Source organism: Sebastes fasciatus, assembly GCF_043250625.1.
Source record: "Sebastes fasciatus isolate fSebFas1 chromosome 11 unlocalized genomic scaffold, fSebFas1.pri SUPER_11_unloc_2, whole genome shotgun sequence".
NCBI lineage: Eukaryota > Metazoa > Chordata > Actinopteri > Perciformes > Sebastidae > Sebastes > Sebastes fasciatus.
Window position 1 is genome coordinate 17,779 of NW_027428120.1, and position 14,060 is coordinate 31,838.

The following is a 14,060-nucleotide window of genomic DNA, read 5'->3' on the forward strand; positions in this document are numbered from 1 at the left end:
GTAGTGCAGTAACCTTGTAGTGCAGTAACGCTACTTGTAGTGCAGTAACTTGTAGTGCAGTAACTTGTAGTGCAGTAACGCTACTTGTAGTGCAGTAACGCTACTTGTAGTGCAGTAACTTGTAGTGCAGTAACTTGTAGTGCAGTAACGCTACTTGTAGTGCAGTAACGCTACTTGTAGTGCAGTAACTTGTAGTGCAGTAACTTGTAGTGCAGTAACGCTACTTGTAGTGCAGTAACGCTACTTGTAGTGCAGTAACTTGTAGTGCAGTAACGCTACTTGTAGTGCAGTAACGCTACTTGTAGTGCAGTAACGCTACTTGTAGTGCAGTAACGCTACTTGTAGTGCAGTAACTTGTAGTGCAGTAACGCTACTTGTAGTGCAGTAACGCTACTTGTAGTGCAGTAACTTGTAGTGCAGTAACTTGTAGTGCAGTAACGCTACTTGTAGTGCAGTAACCTACTTGTAGTGCAGTAACGCTACTTGTAGTGCAGTAACTTGTAGTGCAGTAACGCTACTTGTAGTGCAGTAACTTGTAGTGCAGTAACGCTACTTGTAGTGCAGTAACTTGTAGTGCAGTAACGCTACTTGTAGTGCAGTAACGCTACTTGTAGTGCAGTAACGCTACTTGTAGTGCAGTAACTTGTAGTGCAGTAACGCTACTTGTAGTGCAGTAACGCTACTTGTAGTGCAGTAACGCTACTTGTAGTGCAGTAACGCTACTTGTAGTGCAGTAACTTGTAGTGCAGTAACGCTACTTGTAGTGCAGTAACGCTACTTGTAGTGCAGTAACTTGTAGTGCAGTAACCTTGTAGTGCAGTAACGCTACTTGTAGTGCAGTAACGCTACTTGTAGTGCAGTAACGCTACTTGTAGTGCAGTAACTTGTAGTGCAGTAACGCTACTTGTAGTGCAGTAACGCTACTTGTAGTGCAGTAACGCTACTTGTAGTGCAGTAACTTGTAGTGCAGTAACGCTACTTGTAGTGCAGTAACTTGTAGTGCAGTAACGCTACTTGTAGTGCAGTAACGCTACTTGTAGTGCAGTAACGCTACTTGTAGTGCAGTAACGCTACTTGTAGTGCAGTAACGCTACTTGTAGTGCAGTAACTTGTAGTGCAGTAACGCTACTTGTAGTGCAGTAACTTGTAGTGCAGTAACGCTACTTGTAGTGCAGTAACGCTACTTGTAGTGCAGTAACTTGTAGTGCAGTAACGCTACTTGTAGTGCAGTAACTTGTAGTGCAGTAACGCTACTTGTAGTGCAGTAACTTGTAGTGCAGTACTTGTAGTGCAGTAACGCTACTTGTAGTGCAGTAACTTGTAGTGCAGTAACGCTACTTGTAGTGCAGTAACGCTACTTGTAGTGCAGTAACCTTGTAGTGCAGTAACGCTACTTGTAGTGCAGTAACGCTACTTGTAGTGCAGTAACTTGTAGTGCAGTAACGCTACTTGTAGTGCAGTAACTTGTAGTGCAGTAACGCTACTTGTAGTGCAGTAACTTGTAGTGCAGTAACGCTACTTGTAGTGCAGTAACGCTACTTGTAGTGCAGTAACTTGTAGTGCAGTAACGCTACTTGTAGTGCAGTAACGCTACTTGTAGTGCAGTAACTTGTAGTGCAGTAACGCTACTTGTAGTGCAGTAACTTGTAGTGCAGTAACGCTACTTGTAGTGCAGTAACTTGTAGTGCAGTAACGCTACTTGTAGTGCAGTAACTTGTAGTGCAGTAACGCTACTTGTAGTGCAGTAACTTGTAGTGCAGTAACGCTACTTGTAGTGCAGTAACGCTACTTGTAGTGCAGTAACGCTACTTGTAGTGCAGTAACGCTACTTGTAGTGCAGTAACTTGTAGTGCAGTAACGCTACTTGTAGTGCAGTAACTTGTAGTGCAGTAACGCTACTTGTAGTGCAGTAACTTGTAGTGCAGTAACGCTACTTGTAGTGCAGTAACTTGTAGTGCAGTAACGCTACTTGTAGTGCAGTAACTTGTAGTGCAGTAACGCTACTTGTAGTGCAGTAACTTGTAGTGCAGTAACGCTACTTGTAGTGCAGTAACTTGTAGTGCAGTAACGCTACTTGTAGTGCAGTAACTTGTAGTGCAGTAACGCTACTTGTAGTGCAGTAACGCTACTTGTAGTGCAGTAACTTGTAGTGCAGTAACGCTACTTGTAGTGCAGTAACGCTACTTGTAGTGCAGTAACGCTACTTGTAGTGCAGTAACTTGTAGTGCAGTAACTTGTAGTGCAGTAACGCTACTTGTAGTGCAGTAACTTGTAGTGCAGTAACGCTACTTGTAGTGCAGTAACTTGTAGTGCAGTAACGCTACTTGTAGTGCAGTAACTTGTAGTGCAGTAACGCTACTTGTAGTGCAGTAACTTGTAGTGCAGTAACGCTACTTGTAGTGCAGTAACTTGTAGTGCAGTAACGCTACTTGTAGTGCAGTAACTTGTAGTGCAGTAACGCTACTTGTAGTGCAGTAACTTGTAGTGCAGTAACGCTACTTGTAGTGCAGTAAGCTACTTGTAGTGCAGTAACGCTACTTGTAGTGCAGTAACGCTACTTGTAGTGCAGTAACTTGTAGTGCAGTAACGCTACTTGTAGTGCAGTAACGCTACTTGTAGTGCAGTAACGCTACTTGTAGTGCAGTAACGCTACTTGTAGTGCAGTAACTTGTAGTGCAGTAACGCTACTTGTAGTGCAGTAACGCTACTTGTAGTGCAGTAACTTGTAGTGCAGTAACGCTACTTGTAGTGCAGTAACTTGTAGTGCAGTAACGCTACTTGTAGTGCAGTAACTTGTAGTGCAGTAACGCTACTTGTAGTGCAGTAACGCTACTTGTAGTGCAGTAACTTGTAGTGCAGTAACGCTACTTGTAGTGCAGTAACGCTACTTGTAGTGCAGTAACGCTACTTGTAGTGCAGTAACTTGTAGTGCAGTAACGCTACTTGTAGTGCAGTAACGCTACTTGTAGTGCAGTAACTTGTAGTGCAGTAACGCTACTTGTAGTGCAGTAACTTGTAGTGCAGTAACGCTACTTGTAGTGCAGTAACTTGTAGTGCAGTAACGCTACTTGTAGTGCAGTAACTTGTAGTGCAGTAACGCTACTTGTAGTGCAGTAACTTGTAGTGCAGTAACGCTACTTGTAGTGCAGTAACTTGTAGGTGCAGTAACGCTACTTGTAGTGCAGTAACGCTACTTGTAGTGCAGTAACGCTACTTGTAGTGCAGTAACTTGTAGTGCAGTAACGCTACTTGTAGTGCAGTAACGCTACTTGTAGTGCAGTAACTTGTAGTGCAGTAACGCTACTTGTAGTGCAGTAACTTGTAGTGCAGTAACGCTACTTGTAGTGCAGTAACTTGTAGTGCAGTAACGCTACTTGTAGTGCAGTAACTTGTAGTGCAGTAACGCTACTTGTAGTGCAGTAACGCTACTTGTAGTGCAGTAACTTGTAGTGCAGTAACGCTACTTGTAGTGCAGTAACGCTACTTGTAGTGCAGTAACTTGTAGTGCAGTAACGCTACTTGTAGTGCAGTAACTTGTAGTGCAGTAACGCTACTTGTAGTGCAGTAACGCTACTTGTAGTGCAGTAACTTGTAGTGCAGTAACGCTACTTGTAGTGCAGTAACGCTACTTGTAGTGCAGTAACTTGTAGTGCAGTAACGCTACTTGTAGTGCAGTAACTTGTAGTGCAGTAACGCTACTTGTAGTGCAGTAACTTGTAGTGCAGTAACGCTACTTGTAGTGCAGTAACGCTACTTGTAGTGCAGTAACTTGTAGTGCAGTAACGCTACTTGTAGTGCAGTAACTTGTAGTGCAGTAACTTGTAGTGCAGTAACGCTACTTGTAGTGCAGTAACGCTACTTGTAGTGCAGTAACTTGTAGTGCAGTAACGCTACTTGTAGTGCAGTAACGCTACTTGTAGTGCAGTAACTTGTAGTGCAGTAACGCTACTTGTAGTGCAGTAACTTGTAGTGCAGTAACGCTACTTGTAGTGCAGTAACTTGTAGTGCAGTAACGCTACTTGTAGTGCAGTAACTTGTAGTGCAGTAACGCTACTTGTAGTGCAGTAACTTGTAGTGCAGTAACGCTACTTGTAGTGCAGTAACTTGTAGTGCAGTAACGCTACTTGTAGTGCAGTAACGCTACTTGTAGTGCAGTAACTTGTAGTGCAGTAACGCTACTTGTAGTGCAGTAACTTGTAGTGCAGTAACGCTACTTGTAGTGCAGTAACTTGTAGTGCAGTAACGCTACTTGTAGTGCAGTAACTTGTAGTGCAGTAACGCTACTTGTAGTGCAGTAACTTGTAGTGCAGTAACGCTACTTGTAGTGCAGTAACTTGTAGTGCAGTAACGCTACTTGTAGTGCAGTAACTTGTAGTGCAGTAACTTGTAGTGCAGTAACGCTACTTGTAGTGCAGTAACGCTACTTGTAGTGCAGTAACTTGTAGTGCAGTAACGCTACTTGTAGTGCAGTAACTTGTAGTGCAGTAACGCTACTTGTAGTGCAGTAACGCTACTTGTAGTGCAGTAACTTGTAGTGCAGTAACTTGTAGTGCAGTAACGCTACTTGTAGTGCAGTAACGCTACTTGTAGTGCAGTAACGCTACTTGTAGTGCAGTAACTTGTAGTGCAGTAACTTGTAGTGCAGTAACGCTACTTGCAGTGCAGTAACTTGTAGTGCAGTAACTTGTAGTGCAGTAACGCTACTTGTAGTGCAGTAACGCTACTTGTAGTGCAGTAACTTGTAGTGCAGTAACTTGTAGTGCAGTAACGCTACTTGTAGTGCAGTAACGCTACTTGTAGTGCAGTAACTTGTAGTGCAGTAACTTGTAGTGCAGTAACGCTACTTGCAGTGCAGTAACTTGTAGTGCAGTAACTTGTAGTGCAGTAACGCTACTTGTAGTGCAGTAACGCTACTTGTAGTGCAGTAACGCTACTTGTAGTGCAGTAACGCTACTTGTAGTGCAGTAACTTGTAGTGCAGTAACTTGTAGTGCAGTAACGCTACTTGTAGTGCAGTAACGCTACTTGTAGTGCAGTAACGCTACTTGTAGTGCAGTAACTTGTAGTGCAGTAACTTGTAGTGCAGTAACGCTACTTGTAGTGCAGTAACTTGTAGTGCAGTAACGCTACTTGTAGTGCAGTAACTTGTAGTGCAGTAACTTGTAGTGCAGTAACGCTACTTGTAGTGCAGTAACTTGTAGTGCAGTAACTTGTAGTGCAGTAACGCTACTTGTAGTGCAGTAACGCTACTTGTAGTGCAGTAACGCTACTTGTAGTGCAGTAACTTGTAGTGCAGTAACTTGTAGTGCAGTAACGCTACTTGTAGTGCAGTAACTTGTAGTGCAGTAACTTGTAGTGCAGTAACGCTACTTGTAGTGCAGTAACTTGTAGTGCAGTAACTTGTAGTGCAGTAACACTACTTGTAGTGCAGTAACGCTACTTGTAGTGCAGTAACGCTACTTGTAGTGCAGTAACGCTACTTGTAGTGCAGTAACGCTACTTGTAGTGCAGTAACTTGTAGTGCAGTAACTTGTAGTGCAGTAACGCTACTTGTAGTGCAGTAACGCTACTTGTAGTGCAGTAACGCTACTTGTAGTGCAGTAACTTGTAGTGCAGTAACTTGTAGTGCAGTAACGCTACTTGTAGTGCAGTAACGCTACTTGTAGTGCAGTAACGCTACTTGTAGTGCAGTAACTTGTAGTGCAGTAACTTGTAGTGCAGTAACGCTACTTGTAGTGCAGTAACTTGTAGTGCAGTAACTTGTAGTGCAGTAACGCTACTTGTAGTGCAGTAACGCTACTTGTAGTGCAGTAACGCTACTTGTAGTGCAGTAACGCTACTTGTAGTGCAGTAACTTGTAGTGCAGTAACGCTACTTGTAGTGCAGTAACGCTACTTGTAGTGCAGTAACGCTACTTGTAGTGCAGTAACTTGTAGTGCAGTAACTTGTAGTGCAGTAACGCTACTTGCAGTGCAGTAACTTGTAGTGCAGTAACTTGTAGTGCAGTAACGCTACTTGTAGTGCAGTAACGCTACTTGTAGTGCAGTAACGCTACTTGTAGTGCAGTAACGCTACTTGTAGTGCAGTAACTTGTAGTGCAGTAACTTGTAGTGCAGTAACGCTACTTGTAGTGCAGTAACGCTACTTGTAGTGCAGTAACTTGTAGTGCAGTAACTTGTAGTGCAGTAACTTGTAGTGCAGTAACACTACTTGTAGTGCAGTAACGCTACTTGTAGTGCAGTAACGCTACTTGTAGTGCAGTAACTTGTAGTGCAGTAACGCTACTTGTAGTGCAGTAACTTGTAGTGCAGTAACTTGTAGTGCAGTAACACTACTTGTAGTGCAGTAACGCTACTACTTGTAGTGCAGTAACGCTACTTGTAGTGCAGTAACTTGTAGTGCAGTAACTTGTAGTGCAGTAACGCTACTTGTAGTGCAGTAACTTGTAGTGCAGTAACTTGTAGTGCAGTAACGCTACTTGTAGTGCAGTAACTTGTAGTGCAGTAACGCTACTTGTAGTGCAGTAACTTGTAGTGCAGTAACTTGTAGTGCAGTAACTTGTAGTGCAGTAACTTGTAGTGCAGTAACGCTACTTGTAGTGCAGTAACGCTACTTGTAGTGCAGTAACGCTACTTGTAGTGCAGTAACGCTACTTGTAGTGCAGTAACTTGTAGTGCAGTAACTTGTAGTGCAGTAACGCTACTTGTAGTGCAGTAACTTGTAGTGCAGTAACTTGTAGTGCAGTAACGCTACTTGTAGTGCAGTAACTTGTAGTGCAGTAACTTGTAGTGCAGTAACGCTACTTGTAGTGCAGTAACTTGTAGTGCAGTAACGCTACTTGCAGTGCAGTAACTTGTAGTGCAGTAACTTGTAGTGCAGTAACGCTACTTGTAGTGCAGTAACGCTACTTGCAGTGCAGTAACTTGTAGTGCAGTAACTTGTAGTGCAGTAACGCTACTTGTAGTGCAGTAACGCTACTTGTAGTGCAGTAACGCTACTTGTAGTGCAGTAACTTGTAGTGCAGTAACGCTACTTGTAGTGCAGTAACTTGTAGTGCAGTAACGCTACTTGCAGTGCAGTAACTTGTAGTGCAGTAACTTGTAGTGCAGTAACGCTACTTGTAGTGCAGTAACGCTACTTGTAGTGCAGTAACTTGTAGTGCAGTAACTTGTAGTGCAGTAACGCTACTTGTAGTGCAGTAACGCTACTTGTAGTGCAGTAACGCTACTTGTAGTGCAGTAACTTGTAGTGCAGTAACTTGTAGTGCAGTAACGCTACTTGCAGTGCAGTAACTTGTAGTGCAGTAACTTGTAGTGCAGTAACGCTACTTGTAGTGCAGTAACGCTACTTGTAGTGCAGTAACGCTACTTGTAGTGCAGTAACTTGTAGTGCAGTAACTTGTAGTGCAGTAACGCTACTTGTAGTGCAGTAACGCTACTTGTAGTGCAGTAACGCTACTTGTAGTGCAGTAACTTGTAGTGCAGTAACTTGTAGTGCAGTAACGCTACTTGCAGTGCAGTAACTTGTAGTGCAGTAACTTGTAGTGCAGTAACGCTACTTGTAGTGCAGTAACGCTACTTGTAGTGCAGTAACGCTACTTGTAGTGCAGTAACGCTACTTGTAGTGCAGTAACTTGTAGTGCAGTAACTTGTAGTGCAGTAACGCTACTTGTAGTGCAGTAACTTGTAGTGCAGTAACGCTACTTGTAGTGCAGTAACGCTACTTGTAGTGCAGTAACGCTACTTGTAGTGCAGTAACTTGTAGTGCAGTAACGCTACTTGCAGTGCAGTAACTTGTAGTGCAGTAACGCTACTTGTAGTGCAGTAACGCTACTTGTAGTGCAGTAACTTGTAGTGCAGTAACGCTACTTGTAGTGCAGTAACTTGTAGTGCAGTAACGCTACTTGCAGTGCAGTAACTTGTAGTGCAGTAACGCTACTTGCAGTGCAGTAACTTGTAGTGCAGTAACGCTACTTGCAGTGCAGTAACTTGTAGTGCAGTAACGCTACTTGTAGTGCAGTAACGCTACTTGTAGTGCAGTAACTTGTAGTGCAGTAACGCTACTTGTAGTGCAGTAACGCTACTTGTAGTGCAGTAACTTGTAGTGCAGTAACGCTACTTGTAGTGCAGTAACGCTACTTGTAGTGCAGTAACTTGTAGTGCAGTAACGCTACTTGTAGTGCAGTAACTTGTAGTGCAGTAACTTGTAGTGCAGTAACGCTACTTGCAGTGCAGTAACTTGTAGTGCAGTAACGCTACTTGTAGTGCAGTAACGCTACTTGTAGTGCAGTAACTTGTAGTGCAGTAACTTGTAGTGCAGTAACGTTACTTGCAGTGCAGTAACTTGTAGTGCAGTAACGCTACTTGTAGTGCAGTAACGCTACTTGCAGTGCAGTAACTTGTAGTGGTGCAGTAACGCTACTTGTAGTGCAGTAACTTGTAGTGCAGTAACGCTACTTGCAGTGCAGTAACTTGTAGTGCAGTAACGCTACTTGTAGTGCAGTAACTTGTAGTGCAGTAACGCTACTTGTAGTGCAGTAACTTGTAGTGCAGTAACTTGTAGTGCAGTAACGCTACTTGCAGTGCAGTAACTTGTAGTGCAGTAACGCTACTTGTAGTGCAGTAACGCTACTTGCAGTGCAGTAACTTGTAGTGCAGTAACGCTACTTGTAGTGCAGTAACTTGTAGTGCAGTAACGCTACTTGCAGTGCAGTAACTTGTAGTGCAGTAACGCTACTTGTAGTGCAGTAACTTGTAGTGCAGTAACGCTACTTGTAGTGCAGTAACTTGTAGTGCAGTAACGCTACTTGTAGTGCAGTAACTTGTAGTGCAGTAACTTGTAGTGCAGTAACGCTACTTGTAGTGCAGTAACTTGTAGTGCAGTAACGCTACTTGTAGTGCAGTAACGCTACTTGCAGTGCAGTAACTTGTAGTGCAGTAACGCTACTTGTAGTGCAGTAACTTGTAGTGCAGTAACGCTACTTGCAGTGCAGTAACTTGTAGTGCAGTAACGCTACTTGCAGTGCAGTAACTTGTAGTGCAGTAACGCAACTTGTAGTGCAGTAACTTGTAGTGCAGTAACGCTACTTGCAGTGCAGTAACTTGTAGTGCAGTAACGCTACTTGTAGTGCAGTAACTTGTAGTGCAGTAACGCTACTTGTAGTGCAGTAACTTGTAGTGCAGTAACGCTACTTGTAGTGCAGTAACTTGTAGTGCAGTAACTTGTAGTGCAGTAACGCTACTTGTAGTGCAGTAACTTGTAGTGCAGTAACGCTACTTGTAGTGCAGTAACGCTACTTGCAGTGCAGTAACTTGTAGTGCAGTAACGCTACTTGTAGTGCAGTAACTTGTAGTGCAGTAACGCTACTTGCAGTGCAGTAACTTGTAGTGCAGTAACGCTACTTGTAGTGCAGTAACTTGTAGTGCAGTAACGCTACTTGCAGTACTTTGCAGTAACTTGTAGTGCAGTAACGCTACTTGCAGTGCAGTAACTTGTAGTGCAGTAACGCTACTTGTAGTGCAGTAACTTGTAGTGCAGTAACGCTACTTGTAGTGCAGTAACTTGTAGTGCAGTAACGCTACTTGTAGTGCAGTAACTTGTAGTGCAGTAACGCTACTTGTAGTGCAGTAACTTGTAGTGCAGTAACGCTACTTGTAGTGCAGTAACTTGTAGTGCAGTAACTTGTAGTGCAGTAACGCTACTTGTAGTGCAGTAACTTGTAGTGCAGTAACGCTACTTGTAGTGCAGTAACGCTACTTGCAGTGCAGTAACTTGTAGTGCAGTAACGTTACTTGTAGTGCAGTAACTTGTAGTGCAGTAACGCTACTTGCAGTGCAGTAACTTGTAGTGCAGTAACGCTACTTGTAGTGCAGTAACTTGTAGTGCAGTAACGCTACTTGTAGTGCAGTAACTTGTAGTGCAGTAACGCTACTTGTAGTGCAGTAACTTGTAGTGCAAGAACCTTGTAGTGCAGTAACGTTACTTGTAGTGCAGTAACTTGTAGTGCAGTAACGCTACTTGTAGTGCAGTAACTTGTAGTGCAGTAACTTGTAGTGCAGTAACGTTACTTGCAGTGCAGTAACTTGTAGTGCAGTAACGCTACTTGTAGTGCAGTAACGTTACTTGCAGTGCAGTAACTTGTAGTGCAGTAACGCTACTTGCAGTGCAGTAACTTGTAGTGCAGTAACGCTACTTGTAGTGCAGTAACGTTACTTGCAGTGCAGTAACTTGTAGTGCAGTAACGCTACTTGTAGTGCAGTAACGCTACTTGCAGTGCAGTAACTTGTAGTGCAGTAACGCTACTTGTAGTGCAGTAACTTGTAGTGCAGTAACGCTACTTGTAGTGCAGTAACGCTACTTGCAGTGCAGTAACTTGTAGTGCAGTAACGCTACTTGTAGTGCAGTAACTTGTAGTGCAGTAACGTTACTTGTAGTGCAGTAACTTGTAGTGCAGTAACGTTACTTGTAGTGCAGTAACGTTACTTACAGTGCAGTAATGTTACTTGCAGTGCAGTAACTTGTAGTGCAGTAACGCTACTTGTAGTGCAGTAACGCTACTTGTAGTGCAGTAACGCTACTTGTAGTGCAGTAACTTGTAGTGCAGTAACGCTACTTGTAGTGCAGTAACTTGTAGTGCAGTAACTTGTAGTGCAGTAACGCTACTTGCAGTGCAGTAACTTGTAGTGCAGTAACGCTACTTGTAGTGCAGTAACGCTACTTGTAGTGCAGTAACGCTACTTGTAGTGCAGTAACGCTACTTGTAGTGCAGTAACGCTACTTGTAGTGCAGTAACGCTACTTGTAGTGCAGTAACTTGTAGTGCAGTAACTTGTAGTGCAGTAACGTTACTTGCAGTGCAGTAACGCTACTTGTAGTGCAGTAACGCTACTTGTAGTGCAGTAACGCTACTTGTAGTGCAGTAACGCTACTTGTAGTGCAGTAACGCTACTTGTAGTGCAGTAACTTGTAGTGCAGTAACGCTACTTGTAGTGCAGTAACGCTACTTGTAGTGCAGTAACTTGTAGTGCAGTAACGCTACTTGTAGTGCAGTAACGCTACTTGCAGTGCAGTAACTTGTAGTGCAGTAACGCTACTTGTAGTGCAGTAACTTGTAGTGCAGTAACGCTACTTGTAGTGCAGTAACTTGTAGTGCAGTAACGCTACTTGTAGTGCAGTAACGCTACTTGCAGTGCAGTAACTTGTAGTGCAGTAACGCTACTTGTAGTGCAGTAACTTGTAGTGCAGTAACGCTACTTGTAGTGCAGTAACGCTACTTGCAGTGCAGTAACTTGTAGTGCAGTAACGCTACTTGTAGTGCAGTAACTTGTAGTGCAGTAACGCTACTTGTAGTGCAGTAACTTGTAGTGCAGTAACGCTACTTGTAGTGCAGTAACTTGTAGTGCAGTAACGCTACTTGTAGTGCAGTAACGCTACTTGCAGTGCAGTAACTTGTAGTGCAGTAACGCTACTTGTAGTGCAGTAACGCTACTTGCAGTGCAGTAACTTGTAGTGCAGTAACGCTACTTGTAGTGCAGTAACTTGTAGTGCAGTAACGCTACTTGTAGTGCAGTAACGCTACTTGCAGTGCAGTAACTTGTAGTGCAGTAACGCTACTTGTAGTGCAGTAACTTGTAGTGCAGTAACGCTACTTGTAGTGCAGTAACTTGTAGTGCAGTAACGCTACTTGTAGTGCAGTAACGCTACTTGCAGTGCAGTAACTTGTAGTGCAGTAACGCTACTTGTAGTGCAGTAACTTGTAGTGCAGTAACGCTACTTGTAGTGCAGTAACTTGTAGTGCAGTAACGCTACTTGTAGTGCAGTAACTTGTAGTGCAGTAACGCTACTTGTAGTGCAGTAACGCTACTTGCAGTGCAGTAACTTGTAGTGCAGTAACGCTACTTGTAGTGCAGTAACGCTACTTGCAGTGCAGTAACTTGTAGTGCAGTAACGCTACTTGTAGTGCAGTAACTTGTAGTGCAGTAACGCTACTTGTAGTGCAGTAACGCTACTTGCAGTGCAGTAACGCTACTTGTAGTGCAGTAACGCTACTTGCAGTGCAGTAACTTGTAGTGCAGTAACGCTACTTGTAGTGCAGTAACTTGTAGTGCAGTAACGCTACTTGTAGTGCAGTAACTTGTAGTGCAGTAACGCTACTTGTAGTGCAGTAACGCTACTTGCAGTGCAGTAACTTGTAGTGCAGTAACGCTACTTGTAGTGCAGTAACTTGTAGTGCAGTAACGCTACTTGTAGTGCAGTAACTTGTAGTGCAGTAACGCTACTTGTAGTGCAGTAACGCTACTTGCAGTGCAGTAACTTGTAGTGCAGTAACGCTACTTGTAGTGCAGTAACTTGTAGTGCAGTAACGCTACTTGTAGTGCAGTAACGCTACTTGTAGTGCAGTAACGCTACTTGCAGTGCAGTAACTTGTAGTGCAGTAACGCTACTTGTAGTGCAGTAACGCTACTTGCAGTGCAGTAACTTGTAGTGCAGTAACGCTACTTGTAGTGCAGTAACTTGTAGTGCAGTAACGCTACTTGTAGTGCAGTAACTTGTAGTGCAGTAACGCTACTTGTAGTGCAGTAACGCTACTTGCAGTGCAGTAACTTGTAGTGCAGTAACGCTACTTGTAGTGCAGTAACTTGTAGTGCAGTAACGCTACTTGTAGTGCAGTAACGCTACTTGCAGTGCAGTAACTTGTAGTGCAGTAACGCTACTTGTAGTGCAGTAACTTGTAGTGCAGTAACGCTACTTGTAGTGCAGTAACTTGTAGTGCAGTAACGCTACTTGTAGTGCAGTAACGCTACTTGCAGTGCAGTAACTTGTAGTGCAGTAACGCTACTTGTAGTGCAGTAACGCTACTTGCAGTGCAGTAACTTGTAGTGCAGTAACGCTACTTGTAGTGCAGTAACTTGTAGTGCAGTAACGCTACTTGTAGTGCAGTAACTTGTAGTGCAGTAACGCTACTTGTAGTGCAGTAACGCTACTTGCAGTGCAGTAACTTGTAGTGCAGTAACGCTACTTGTAGTGCAGTAACTTGTAGTGCAGTAACGCTACTTGTAGTGCAGTAACTTGTAGTGCAGTAACGCTACTTGTAGTGCAGTAACTTGTAGTGCAGTAACGCTACTTGTAGTGCAGTAACGCTACTTGCAGTGCAGTAACTTGTAGTGCAGTAACGCTACTTGTAGTGCAGTAACTTGTAGTGCAGTAACGCTACTTGTAGTGCAGTAACTTGTAGTGCAGTAACGCTACTTGTAGTGCAGTAACGCTACTTGCAGTGCAGTAACTTGTAGTGCAGTAACGCTACTTGTAGTGCAGTAACGCTACTTGCAGTGCAGTAACTTGTAGTGCAGTAACGCTACTTGTAGTGCAGTAACTTGTAGTGCAGTAACGCTACTTGTAGTGCAGTAACGCTACTTGCAGTGCAGTAACGCTACTTGTAGTGCAGTAACGCTACTTGCAGTGCAGTAACTTGTAGTGCAGTAACGCTACTTGTAGTGCAGTAACTTGTAGTGCAGTAACGCTACTTGTAGTGCAGTAACTTGTAGTGCAGTAACGCTACTTGTAGTGCAGTAACGCTACTTGCAGTGCAGTAACTTGTAGTGCAGTAACGCTACTTGTAGTGCAGTAACTTGTAGTGCAGTAACGCTACTTGTAGTGCAGTAACTTGTAGTGCAGTAACGCTACTTGTAGTGCAGTAACGCGTAGTGCAGTAACGCTACTTGTAGTGCAGTAACGCTACTTGCAGTGCAGTAACTTGTAGTGCAGTAACGCTACTTGTAGTGCAGTAACTTGTAGTGCAGTAACGCTACTTGTAGTGCAGTAACGCTACTTGCAGTGCAGTAACTTGTAGTGCAGTAACGCTACTTGTAGTGCAGTAACTTGTAGTGCAGTAACGCTACTTGTAGTGCAGTAACGCTACTTGTAGTGCAGTAACGCTACTTGCAGTGCAGTAACTTGTAGTGCAGTAACGCTACTTGTAGTGCAGCAACTTGTAGTGCAGTAACGCTACTTGTAGTGCAGTAACGCTACTTGCAGTGCAGTAACTTGTAGTGCAGTAACGCTA